Source organism: Fulvia fulva, chromosome 4, assembly GCF_020509005.1.
Source record: "Fulvia fulva chromosome 4, complete sequence".
In the NCBI taxonomy this organism is placed as follows: Eukaryota; Fungi; Ascomycota; class Dothideomycetes; order Mycosphaerellales; family Mycosphaerellaceae; genus Fulvia; species Fulvia fulva.
The window spans coordinates 4,560,267-4,572,726 of record NC_063015.1 but is presented as its reverse complement, the minus strand read 5'-3'; positions in this window follow the sequence as shown (position 1 = coordinate 4,572,726).

Sequence of the window (12,460 nt, the reverse complement as noted above, 5' to 3'; positions counted from 1 at the left end):
TCCAGACGTGCTTATATAGAACAGGGTGCAGCATAGAGCATGAGCGCGGCGATAGAGCGAAGTGAGCGAACAGCTGCTACAGACCCCAGACGCTTAGTCGGGTACTTTGACCACGTTGCAGAACAGGAATGCGGTTCTTGTAGTCGGAGTGGTTCGAGAGGTCGATCTGGACCTGGTGGCTGTACGTTGAGAAGGCAAAGACCGCGTGTTAGCAATTGCAAAGGCGTAGCTGCTCCCAAACTAGCGATGCATAGGCAGCGCTAGGGTGTCGCGTGCGCAAAAGTATGATGCTCCCGAGGAAAAGACATTACGAGTACCGACTGCAAGCTTATCTGCGGTAGAGAGGACGTAGTGCGCGGGGAGATGCCCTACACCATCATGTCGTGCAATCACAAGCTCATATGTGACGTTCTTATCCGAACACACCGCCGGCTTGGCGCTCAGCTTTGTATTTAGAGCTTTCTCAGGTAGCTTTTCTGTATCTCAGATTCACACTCGCCAAGGTTCTCACATCTAGTAGCTTCCCTTCCTTTCAGCCTTTCTATCAGGTTGAATTAGCCTATAAGTAAATCTCCTAAGCTATAAGTCTCTAACTTACGCCTTAGTCGGACCTTAGTACTAAAGCTAAGCGAGGTAACCTCACTAACCTTATCTTAGCTCCTACGAAGGGGGCGGGCTACTTAAACCTTTAGCATAGAGGACACTAACTAACACCCTAATTAAGGCGGTTATTACCTACCGGATTAGTAAGGTTTCGCTACTTATCTAGTCGGAGAGGGCCTAGCCTATAGTCGCGCCCTAGGTAACAACTACGCGGCTTAGCCTACTAGCCTAAACGACACCTTTAGGGCCACTTAGGCTATACCCCTAGCTACTCGGTCGTACCGCCGCCCTAACCGCGATAGCGACGCGGAGATAGATAGGGCGGACTACCTAGACGAAGATAACTTCGGCCTATATAACGAGCTAGCTAGTAGAGGCAAGGCGCCTAGGATAGGAGATCCCCCTATTCTAAAGTCTAACGCTTAGAACGACGAGTACCTTAACTAGATATTGTCTATTAGAGCCTAGATTAGCCTAAATAAGAAATAGATTATTAAACGACGCCTTTCCGACCTAGAGAAACTAGAGCTCGTTAGTAGCTTCGTCGGTAGCGACTTTAACTAGTTATAGTTTAAAGCTATCGAAGAAACGCGCCTAAAGCCCCCTTATCTTAGGCACGGCGATTTCGATAATATAATTACGTAGATCTCTAACTTTATAGTCGACCTAGACTATTAGGAGTAGATCTAGTATAAGTAGGAGACTACCTATTAAACTAGGAGTATTAGGACCTTTATTAGGTCGCTTAGGCTAACTAGGAGCCGTATAACTCCCCTACTAGATAATTTCACCTACCTACGCAAGTTTTTAGCCGGGCTAAAGCCCGATATACTAGCTAAACTAGACAATCGTAACTTCCGAGCGACTAATATAAATATCCGCGTCTACTTCTAGTAGGCTATTATAGCCGACTAGCGACTCTATTTTAGCCGCGGAAGAGACTAGAAGCTAGCCGTAATAATATTAGCCGTCGAGAAGTTCGTAGACGGGGACACTAAAGCTTTTATAGCTCTCTAGAGCGACTTAGGTAGCTCGGCGCGCGGTAGAGGCCGCGGTAGAGGGCGCGGCGGACGTAGACGCGGGCGAGGTAATCGTAGAGGCCCCTCCGGGCGCTTAGACAAATACTATAACTATAGTAAGATAGGCCACTTTACGCGCGACTACTCTAAGCTAAAAAATAGAGCCTAAGACGTCTTAATCGAGGTAGACGTACTTAGGATTATTAGACGCCTCTATACCCCTACCTAGAGAATCCTACTAGGATAGGACGACCCTAGCTACTAAGGGTAAGGCTTAGTAGATATAAGTAGGAGAGGATAGAGTATTATCTTTATCTAAAGAACCTAAGTCGGAGACTAAAGAGGAGGTCGACTATATAATAGAGAGGCTAATAGTAATAGGCGGAGGGCTCTTTACTATTAATGCCCGCCTAGGACCTAATTAGGTTCGGGCTAAGGTTACCCTAGACTACGTAGCCTCTAAAGTATACCTCTTAGCCCGAAAATCGAAGTAACTCCCTCGATCGCTTTTTAGGGACTTACCGCTAGTAAGGATCGTCCTCCTAAACGGTAAGGAGATCATTTCTACTTAGTATGTCCTTCTACTATATTAGATTAGTACCTAGTAGGACATAGTCCCCGCTAGAGTTATCGATATAGAAGGATTTGACCTTATCCTAGGCCTTAAGTAGTTCTAGGAAGTCAACCCTAACGTAAACTAGTAGTCTAGCTCTACTAGACTACGGGACCGGCGTAGCCGGTACTATACGATTAGGTCGTACTCTAAGGTATTCGACCTAAAGGACGATAAAGGCGAGCTAGAAATGTTCAACTCTATATATTTAGTAGACTTCGCTATACGATACGAAGGACCCTAGTTCTTCTACTCGCTTAGGCGACTCCCCGATAATGCCCTAGTTAATATTAACTTCGAGGAACACGGCTTAGATAAGGTATTCGAACGCCTTATAGCTATAGTAGGAGACCTAGACGACGAGTTTTAGCTACCGTAGGTAGGTAACCGGGTCTTCTAGACGTTAGTTAATCTCTTCCTAGAGATCTAGAGAGCTTAGCTCCCGGCTAGACTCCTACGGAAGAGAGCTTTCGACTATACTATCCCTACTAGTAACGCTCGACCTATTAACTAGCCCGTATACCGTCTAAACCCTAGTTAGCTTCGAGAATAGGCTCGCTAGATCTAGATACTCCTTAATCGCGGACTAATTAAGGTCTCGTCCTTACCCTAGGGATCCCTAGTCCTCTTTATCCCTAAGCTAGACGGCTAGTAGCGTATATATATCGACTATACCTAAAAAGCTCGCTAGTATTAAGGTTAGTAGGCCAAAACAAGACACATTCGAAAGCTCTTATTAAGGCTATTCTAACGATATATAAAGCAGGCCACTACCCCTAGGACTAAGGGAGTTCTACCTCATTTAATCTAGATAGCTTAAAGCTCTCCTCACCCTATTTCTTCAGCTCTAAACGCCGCGGAGGTGCCTAGCTACATTAGGCAACTCCTAGGCAATAGTAGCCTAGGCTACGGTACTAACGGCGCCTACGGCCCTATAGGCGAAGCCCCCCTAAGACAACTAGTAGCAACTTATAGAGGACGCAAAAAGTATAGAAACTAACGATTAGCTCCCTTACCGGTCTCTATAGGTAATAATCACTTAGCTACGCACGGCGCTTATACTATAAGGGCGCGCGTACTATAGGGTCCGAATGAGATAGTTATTGTTCTACGAAGCTACGAAAGAGGAGCGCGAGGCGCGGCGAAGTTATAAAGTAGAGCTAAGCCGCGCTAACCCGATATAGAAGGTCCGCGGTTCAGCCGGGCCGACGTAGCTATAGTAAGGGGTCGCGGGCTGCCCGTAATAGTACCCCCCCTCCTAAAATACGCCTTAGTCCTCTAAGCGTTATTCACCTTATAAGGCTACTTGCCTGTCGAGCTCTATAATCGCGCGAACGCCGAATCATCCTCTAGTGCCCTGTCGTCATCCGATAACATCGCATTCGCTCTATTAAGACTATTCTCGACCGGCTTCCTTCGAGAAACATATTACCTAGTTAGCTAGCTTACCCTAGATCTAAGTCTATCTTCGGCTCGTACTCGCGTATAATCCTTATGACTAAAGTTAGGTATTATTATAGGCTCTATAGGCTCTACTCGAGTATCGAATATATACGGAGCAGATTCTATTAGAGGTAAGGCTCGAGGCGACTTATTCGTAACGGTGTCTTTCGGAATAACCCTAATCGAGTTGAGCCCGAGTATCTTAGTAGCTAGTAGGGACTAGTCAGATAGAGCTACGAAGCCTATAGGCGTAGACAACTCCGGCCGGTTATAGTGAAAGTCTGTAATAGCGGCGGCTACGTGTTCAAGTATGTCCTCTATAGGTTGCTAGGTCTTACTATCCTCCTCGTTCTGATATCTAGCCTATTTCACCTTATACTATATATCTACTTTACGCTTATGCCCCTTCTTCACCTTGCCTACCCGCTTACGGGTGTATATATTAAGGATCTTTTCTACCTCGTATATATACGTAGGTACTACTACTATATCGGCTACTATATTAGCCTCGGTAGTGTTAGGTTCGATAGTTATCGGTAGTAGCGGCGCTAGATACTTCCCTTTAAGTAGTAGGAAATCGGGGTAGTCGGCTCGTTATAGTAGTAAGGTATAGAAGCAGTTATTAAGTCCTACTAGAGCGTCTAATAGTTTCAGTCGATAAGAGAGTCTAGCCGGCATAACTTCCGTGATCTAGTAAGGGCCGGTATATCTCCTGTCTAGCTTCTTAGATAGTCGAGTCGTACGGATGTTCTTAGTACTAAGATATACCTAATTACCTACCTTATAGTCTAGAGGAATACTTCGGTAGCGGTTTGCTACCTCTACTTAGAGAGCTTATAACATTCGTATATTCTCTTAAAGGTGTTTATAAAGCTCGTAAATTCGACGTATAAAGGTTTCTACTAATCGCGTATCTAGTCGCTAGAGAGTAGTTAGTCCTCCCTCCTTTCTAGCGTTCAGGTCAACTCGCTCTATAAACTTAGGGTTGTATCCTAAGGTGGCGTAGAACGGCGACATACTAGTAGTCTTAGACAGGTGATTATTAATCGCGAACTAAGTAAGGCACAGCCATTCTGCCTAGTCATCCTGTGCCTCGTTAGTAAATATACGGAGATACTGTTCTATCGCCTAGTTAGTACGTTCTGACTGTCTATTAGTTTCTAGGTGATACGAAGAACTTAGCTTACGATTTATACGGAGCATCTTATAGAGTTTCTTCTAGAAGGTAGTAACCTACTGCTTACTACGGTCTAATATAATAGTGTTAGGAAACCCGCGCCGACAGAACATATGTTTAAGGAAAAGCCTTGCCGTATTCTATACTGTTATTGCGCTAATAGGGATCAGCTCGACTTCCTTAGTAAGCCTATTAGTAACGGTCATAATATTGTTATAGACTATACCGTTAAGAGTACTATCTAGGAGTCCGATAACGAAGTCGACTATAATGTGTTTCTAAGGCCGATCTAGAATAGGAAGTGGCTGTAGTAATCCTAGTAGCTAGGAGTGTAGAGATTTTGTTATACGGTAGGTACGGTAATTCGCGGTATATCTACGTACGGATCTCGCTAATCTAGGCTAGTAGAATTCACGTACTACGAGTTCATAAGTACGAGCTCGTCCTAGATGGCCTACTACTAGAGCGTTATAGTTTATCTTGATTATCCTAGTCTATAAAGCTTAGTTATTTAGTACCTATAAGCTCTAGCCGTCGTATTAGTTTCGAATATATAGTAGGTCGCTATCTACTTTATAGTGTACTAGGTAAATCTTCGCTCTCTATAGTAGTGTAGGAGTACGGTCTTTCTATAGGTCCTTAATCGCGGTCTTAAGCTCGTTATCGGTTACGTACGCCGTCGACATTCGATACTCGAGTTCGGCTTCCCGCTAACTTTTACGCGTCGCCGGTTATTTAGTAGGCGTATCTCGTTCTATAGGCATAAACTCTTCAGCTTTAGGGTTTAGTAGTACTAGTTCCTCTTCTTCCGGCGCATCTTCTACTATTGCCTATAGTAAGGCGATCTTAAGGAATCGCTTAGGAGGTAGCAATGTCTAATACTAATACTAGTTCCGAGGGTCGTCTACCCCCTACGGAAGGTCCTAGCTACGTCTCGTTAGGCTGTCTAGCTTTGTACCTTAAAGTCCTAGACGGTATATTATCTTGAAGTTGAACTGTAATAAGAACTTAGCCTAACGCGCTTGTCGCCGATTTAGCTACTTTGTCGTTATGAAGTATTCTAGGTTCTTATAGTCGGTGTAAATCTTGACTGGCTATAAGTCCTTATTATCTACCTCGTAGGCGAGCTCGGGTCTCTATTCCTTAAAAGCCTTAATAATAGCTAATAGTTCCTTATTATAGATTTCATAATTGCACTCCTATAGACTCAACTTCTTCGAGTAGAAGGCTATAGGATATAGCACACCATTCTCGTTATACTACGAAAGTACGCCGGCGTTTATAAAATCTAAAGAATCTGTCTCTATTACTGTTTCCCTACCTAGTACGTAATGTGCGAGTATGCCGGCTTTGCTAAACGTAGCTTTTAAATTGTCAAAGGCTCGTTAGCAATCTAGTGACTATTGAATCCTTCTGTTCTTGTGATTGCTTAGTCCGTCCGACTTGGTCAGGTTTATAAGAGGAGTAGCTATACGCGAAAATGCTTCGATAAATCGCCTATAGAAGTTGGCAAATCTAAGGAAGGCCTAGATATCCTTTAGGTTCTTAGGAGCTTCCTATGTCTAAATACATTCGAGTTTCTCGGGGTCTATCTCGATACCGTTAGGGGTTATAATTAGCCTAAGATACTTCACCTTCTATTAGTAGAATTCGCTTTTGTCGATGTCTACTATAAGTCCTATATCGCGTAGCTTAGTAAGAACCTTCCGTACGTATTCAATGTACTCCTCTAAGGTGTTACTAAAGATAAGTACGTCATCTAGGTAGGCCGACACAAAGTCGTCTAGGTGTTCTTATAAGACCTTGTTAATATATAATTAGAACGATACTGGTCCGTTATACAAGCCGAATGGCAACACTAGACACTCGTAGATGCCGTATCGTGTCGTAAACGCTATTAACTACTCGTGCCCTTTAGCTATCCGTAACTTATTAAAGGCTACTACAATATCTAGCTTTATAAAGTACTTCTTGCCGTATATACGGTTAAGCGTCTCTTATATTAAGGGAATCGGATACCGGTTCTTAATAGTGATCGCATTCAATCCTCTATAGTCGATATAAACACGTAGCCCACCTCTAGGCTTACGTACTACTAGTACTAGTGTAGGAGACTAGTTCGTCTTTTGCCCTACTTTCCGCACCTTCCCTTTAGATATTTACTCGTCTAGCCATTTCTTAACTACCTCGTTCTCCTTCTTAGCTAGGCCGTAGGGCTTGCGGTATAGTGGCTCTTATAGACCATTAGGCTTAATATAAATCTCATGATCTACGCCTAGTCGGTAAGGTAGGAGTCCTTTATAATCCTTAGCTAAGAAAGCGTCCGTAATATCGTAGTATATTAGCGGTAACTTCTTCTTCGGGTTGTGATTAAACTGCTTGTTCAAGAATTGGTCTAGATCATTAGTAGCTATTACACTTAGCTTAAGCTCTCCGCCGTCGCTCTTACGCCTAGTAGGTATAATATAGAAGTACTTAGCCCTAGGCCGGTACGCGTATATCCCCTACGCGCGTTAAGAAACGCCCTAGTAGTCCACTTCTTTATCGTCTATGTCTTCTAGGTCATATAATAAGACATTTAGCTCTGCCCCTCCTACTATAAAGCTCGCTACATCTCTAGTGAAGGGCTCTAGTCCGTACCGTACTAGTGCCTACTTCTTCTTCTCGCGGTAGTTTAGGGATTATACTGTTATCGGTGTCTTATTCTATAGACAGTGACCAAAGCAGTAATCCGACCTAAATGCCACCTCGCCTATCTCCTAGAAGATGTTTAGGTTGTGCGCTATAAGCTACGGTAGGCCAAAGACGATGTCGTATTCGAGGTCGGTAACGTAGTATAACATTTGCTCGTAATAATCGCCTATAACTACGTCTATAGGGGCCGCGTATATAATCTGCCGCGTAGTAGCCGTTCTATCTCCTAGTATTAGTCGTCGGCTTTGCGTCAAAGGGATTAGGGGTATTGTGTATTTACGTATAAATTTCTAGTTAAGAAAGAGAGAGGTAGAAGTAGAATCTATAAGGTCTCGAGCCTTTCTCTATTATATTATTACGGGTAACACTATATAAGGGTATATAGCTAGCTATTACTTATCTAGTACGTATACTAATATCTTAAGCTCCTTACTATAGTCTATTACCGTCTCTTACGTTCCGTGTCTCTTAATCTTATGCTCTTTCTGTCCTAGGAAGTTCGGGTAACCGCTATCTACTACGCTTAGGTAGCGGTCGTACTATTTCCCTACCGCGGATCGGCGGCTAGGGAACTAAGGTTCGCGTTCGGATTCGGCGTAGTATTACGTAGACGCGGTAGGCGATAGTCGCTATCGTACCTATATATTAGGTATTTAGGGTTAGTCGATACGTAAGAACCTATACGGTAGCGGTAGTACTTACCCTACTTCTTAAGGTCTTCGCGCTACTTACGGTTAAGCGTAGGCAGGTTCTATAGATGTGTCGGCAGATCCTCCTTCTTCTTAGTACTAGCGTACTATAGCGGGCGCTATACTAAGGTACCTACTATACCGGTAGCGGTACTAGTAACTACGTTACCGTTGTTCTAGTTATTCTAGCCGCTATTACTGTTCGAGTTACTATTACCCCGGGGGCGCTCCTTCTACGGGTATAGTCGATCTGTCTCGTAGAAACTCTCGTCTAGTACGGTATACTCCTCGATAACGTCTTATATACTATCTAGGCGGCGGTCGACTTCGCGGTCGCCGAAGGTCTTAATAAAGTACTTACGGTTTAGTCGGTTACGGAATAGTATAAGCTCGGTCTTATCGGTCTATAATATCTAGGCGCGTAACTTCGAGTAGCGGGTATAGAAGGCTATAAAGGTTTCGCCTTGTTCTTACTTATAGGTAGTAATGTTAACTATAGCCTTAGTTCCCTTATTACGTATACTATATTAGCGTGTTATCTAGTCTAATAACTCTTCTCTAGTCTTAAACTCGTTAAAGGACTACTGTCTAGGCATAGGGATCCTCGGCTTAATGCTTCGCTAAGGATCACCTTGTATCTACCTATTTACGAAGCGTAGACTATCTACCTTAGTACGGAAGGTTACTATAGTTAGCTTTAGGAGAACACTGCTATACTAGCTATCGAAATTAGGGTCGTTATCGTTCTTAAAGTACTTAGGGTCGGGTACACCCTTACCGATCTCTATACCGCGAGTAAGGGTACGGTCAATAGTAAAGAGACGTTCTAGAAGGTCAACTAGTAGTGTCTAGGTACGGGTATTACGCATTCTCGAGTCACGACTATTATTAGGTCCTAGTCGCGGACGGTCGTTATTACGTCCTCGGCTATTATCGCTACGGTCATCGTCGTCTCTATCGTTATCGTTATCACTACTACCGCTACCGCCCCCTCTACTAGTAGCTTCGCGATACCTACGTAATAGCTACTCGAGTAAGGTCTCGCGTAGGCGGAAACGAGAGGGTCGGCGGCCTAAGCGGCCCCTACCTCCGTTCTATATAGTGTCTCCTACCTTAAGCCGAGCCTTTAGGTTATCGACTTCTTGTTATAGGGCCTAGTTCTTCGCCTTAGCATCTTGTGCCTTCTTCTTCTCCTTCTCGTAGATCTCGCTAAACTACTTATATAGGTTGTTAGCTTCCTTATATTTCTTCCCTAGCTCTTATAACTTAGCTAGGTCGTAATCCTTCTTACTCTTAAGATCTGCTACCATTTTCTATATAACAAGCTCTTCACTTCGTAGTATCTTGTAGATGCGGTCGTATTCGGTATATAGCGTAGTGTACTAGGTATTCTAGAGGTCGTTAGCTCGCTCTATTATATCGAGTTGTCTACCCTTAGTAATTACCGTATTAACTACTTATAGCACGAAGTCGTAGGTGGTCTTCGGGTGTTAGGATATAAGGGTCGTAAGGTTGTCTAGGGTGACATTCTAGTATTCGGATACGAGAATATGTTCTGCCTCGTCGAGTAATAGATATACCTCGTCTAGGTCGCCGCCTAGGTTCTCTTCGAGCTTGAACTCGAACAGTTCTATAAAGTCAATCTTACTACCTTCTTCTCGCTCGAAGGCCTTCTAGTAAGCTTTATCAATCTCTTATTATAGCGCGACACCGGTGTCTACTATAACCCGCCGGTTGTCGTCCTATATCTAACTCTAAGGAAAAGAGGAGAGGTCGGGGAAAAGAGATATACGCTACTTACTTTTGCCCTTAGGCTTAGGTAGCGGTAGTATGCCGCCGTTCGCTATTTATAAAGTCATATTGTCTAGGTTCGGGGGAGGCGTAACGGTGCCTATATCCTGACTGTCTACGAGCGCGCGACTACCTACTAATAGTATCGCCGCGTTACGTTCTCTAGGTATCTACGCGCTATACGCCTTACCGTGTTCTATGTTCTAATACGGCTCTACGCGTTCTCGAGTTCTACGGTTCTATCTATTCCTATTATTACGCGTCCCTTACCTAGATCCGCGATCTAGGTAGTAAGGTAGAACAAACTATAAGGGCGCGCGTACTATAGGGTCCGAATGAGATAGTTATTATTCTACGAAGCTACGAAAGAGGAGCGCGAGGCGCGGCGAAGTTATAAAGTAGAGCTAAGCCGCGCTAACCCGATATAGAAGGTCCGCGGTTTAGCCGGGCCGACGTAGCTATAGTAAGGGGTCGCGGGCTGCCCGTAATATATACTATCGTATTACCGAGGGCAATAAGAAATAAGGACGACGTCCTAGGCGATTAGTAAGGCCACCCGGAATCAATACCCCTATAGCTAGGTATCGGTCGCGGTATTAATACTAGGCCCCCGCCTAACGTACGATGTAGTTACGATCCGTATTATAGTAAAGGAAGACTAGGCCGAAGTTACGAAGCTATTAAACAAGGAGCTCGCCTAACGAATTAACTAACTAGGGGTAGTCGTAGTGAACTAATAGTCTAACGGTACTCTATAGATCTATACTAGCTCTACTACTACTAGGAGGCACCTAGAGGTATAGCTATAGTAGGCATCTAAGGTTACGGTATTAGCGAAGGTCTTAACGAAACAATTCACGATCCTAGTCTACGATATACCTAAGGAGTTTAACCTAACTAACTAGGGGCACCTACGCGCTCTCTAAGAGGACAACCCGGTCACTCTTAACTCTCTAATCTAGAAGGCGACCTAGCTCTATAGGAAATAGCTAGAAGGTAAGAAGGCCTCGGCGCTAATAGTATAGCTATAAGACGCGAAAGCGGCGGATCTAGCGATAGAACAAGGCCTAGTCTAGTAATATAGCCTTAAGATAGTAGAAAAGTACTCCTTATCCTTTCGTGTCCTCTAATACTTTAAATACTAATAGTATAGACACCAAACCTACACGTATATAAATAAGTAGGCCTGCTCGAACTATATAGGAGACTATATGTCTAGGGACTATATATCGACTACGAGACGGTACGCGAACTGTCCGGGGCACTACCTATCGTATAGTACGGAATGCCTATAGCGGAAACTAGCGAAAAACAAGGCAATTATAAACAGAACCGTCGCCCTAAGATTCTACGGCGACCGTAAGGCTAGCCTATACCGGAACTAACTAGCGGCGGTCGGGTATAAGCGCCCTAGGGCCGAGAACGATATAAAGGATACGTAACCTAGGGCGTACGGGAGGCTACGTACTCTACTAGCTACGGCGAGGGAATCTAACTAGGCCCGGCTCCCCTTTAGTATATAGCCGATAGGCGTAGACTAGGACGTATAGGGTAGTAGGACATAGGACGATATAGAGGAAATGATTATCGATGCCGATAACTAGCCTCGACACGCTTAGTATTATCTAGTATAACGTTAACTATAGTAAGGATATAGTCTAGAACCATTTCCTATACAAGGCGGACCCGCGCGTCCACTACGTCCTTATAATCTAGGAGCTATAGATTAACCCGTACTATAAGAGACTAACGACCTATAAGTCACTAGGCTATACGACATGCCTACGAGGCGACGGTAGACCCCGTACGTACTTCTATATTAGTAAGGACATACTAGAATCCGACTAGGAGGTAGTATACTACGTAGACGAAGAAGGCGGGGGCGATATTACCTCCCTCTACGTAGGTAGCACCTAGATACACAACCTATATATAACCGCTAGCCTCGAGGTCTAGCCGCGACCTAGGGGTCTATAGACACCTAGATAGTACGCTTAAGAGACAAGGGTACTACATCGTAGTAGGAGACTTTAATATATACTACCCTTCCTAGGAAAGCCTTATATAGCCGCACCCTATAGCCGACGAAGTACTCGACTTAATAGCGAGCAACGTAATTGCCCTTAATACCCCGAAGGACCTAGGTACCTAGAAGAGAGGGGGACTCTAAGGCACGATCGACCTCTCCTAGATCTTAGATAGCTACTACTATACGGTAACCTACTATAGGATCGAATATAAACTCGAGGCGTCGTTAGACTATATACTAGTTAGGACCTCTATTACGATATAGATATAACGTATACTAGCGAGAACCCCTAAGCTAAACTAGAGAAAGGCCTACTAGGCCAATATCTAGGCGTACCTTAATGACTCTAAGAGGCTAGTCTAGATCGCGTAGTAGTAATATAACAGTAAAGACGAGATAGAC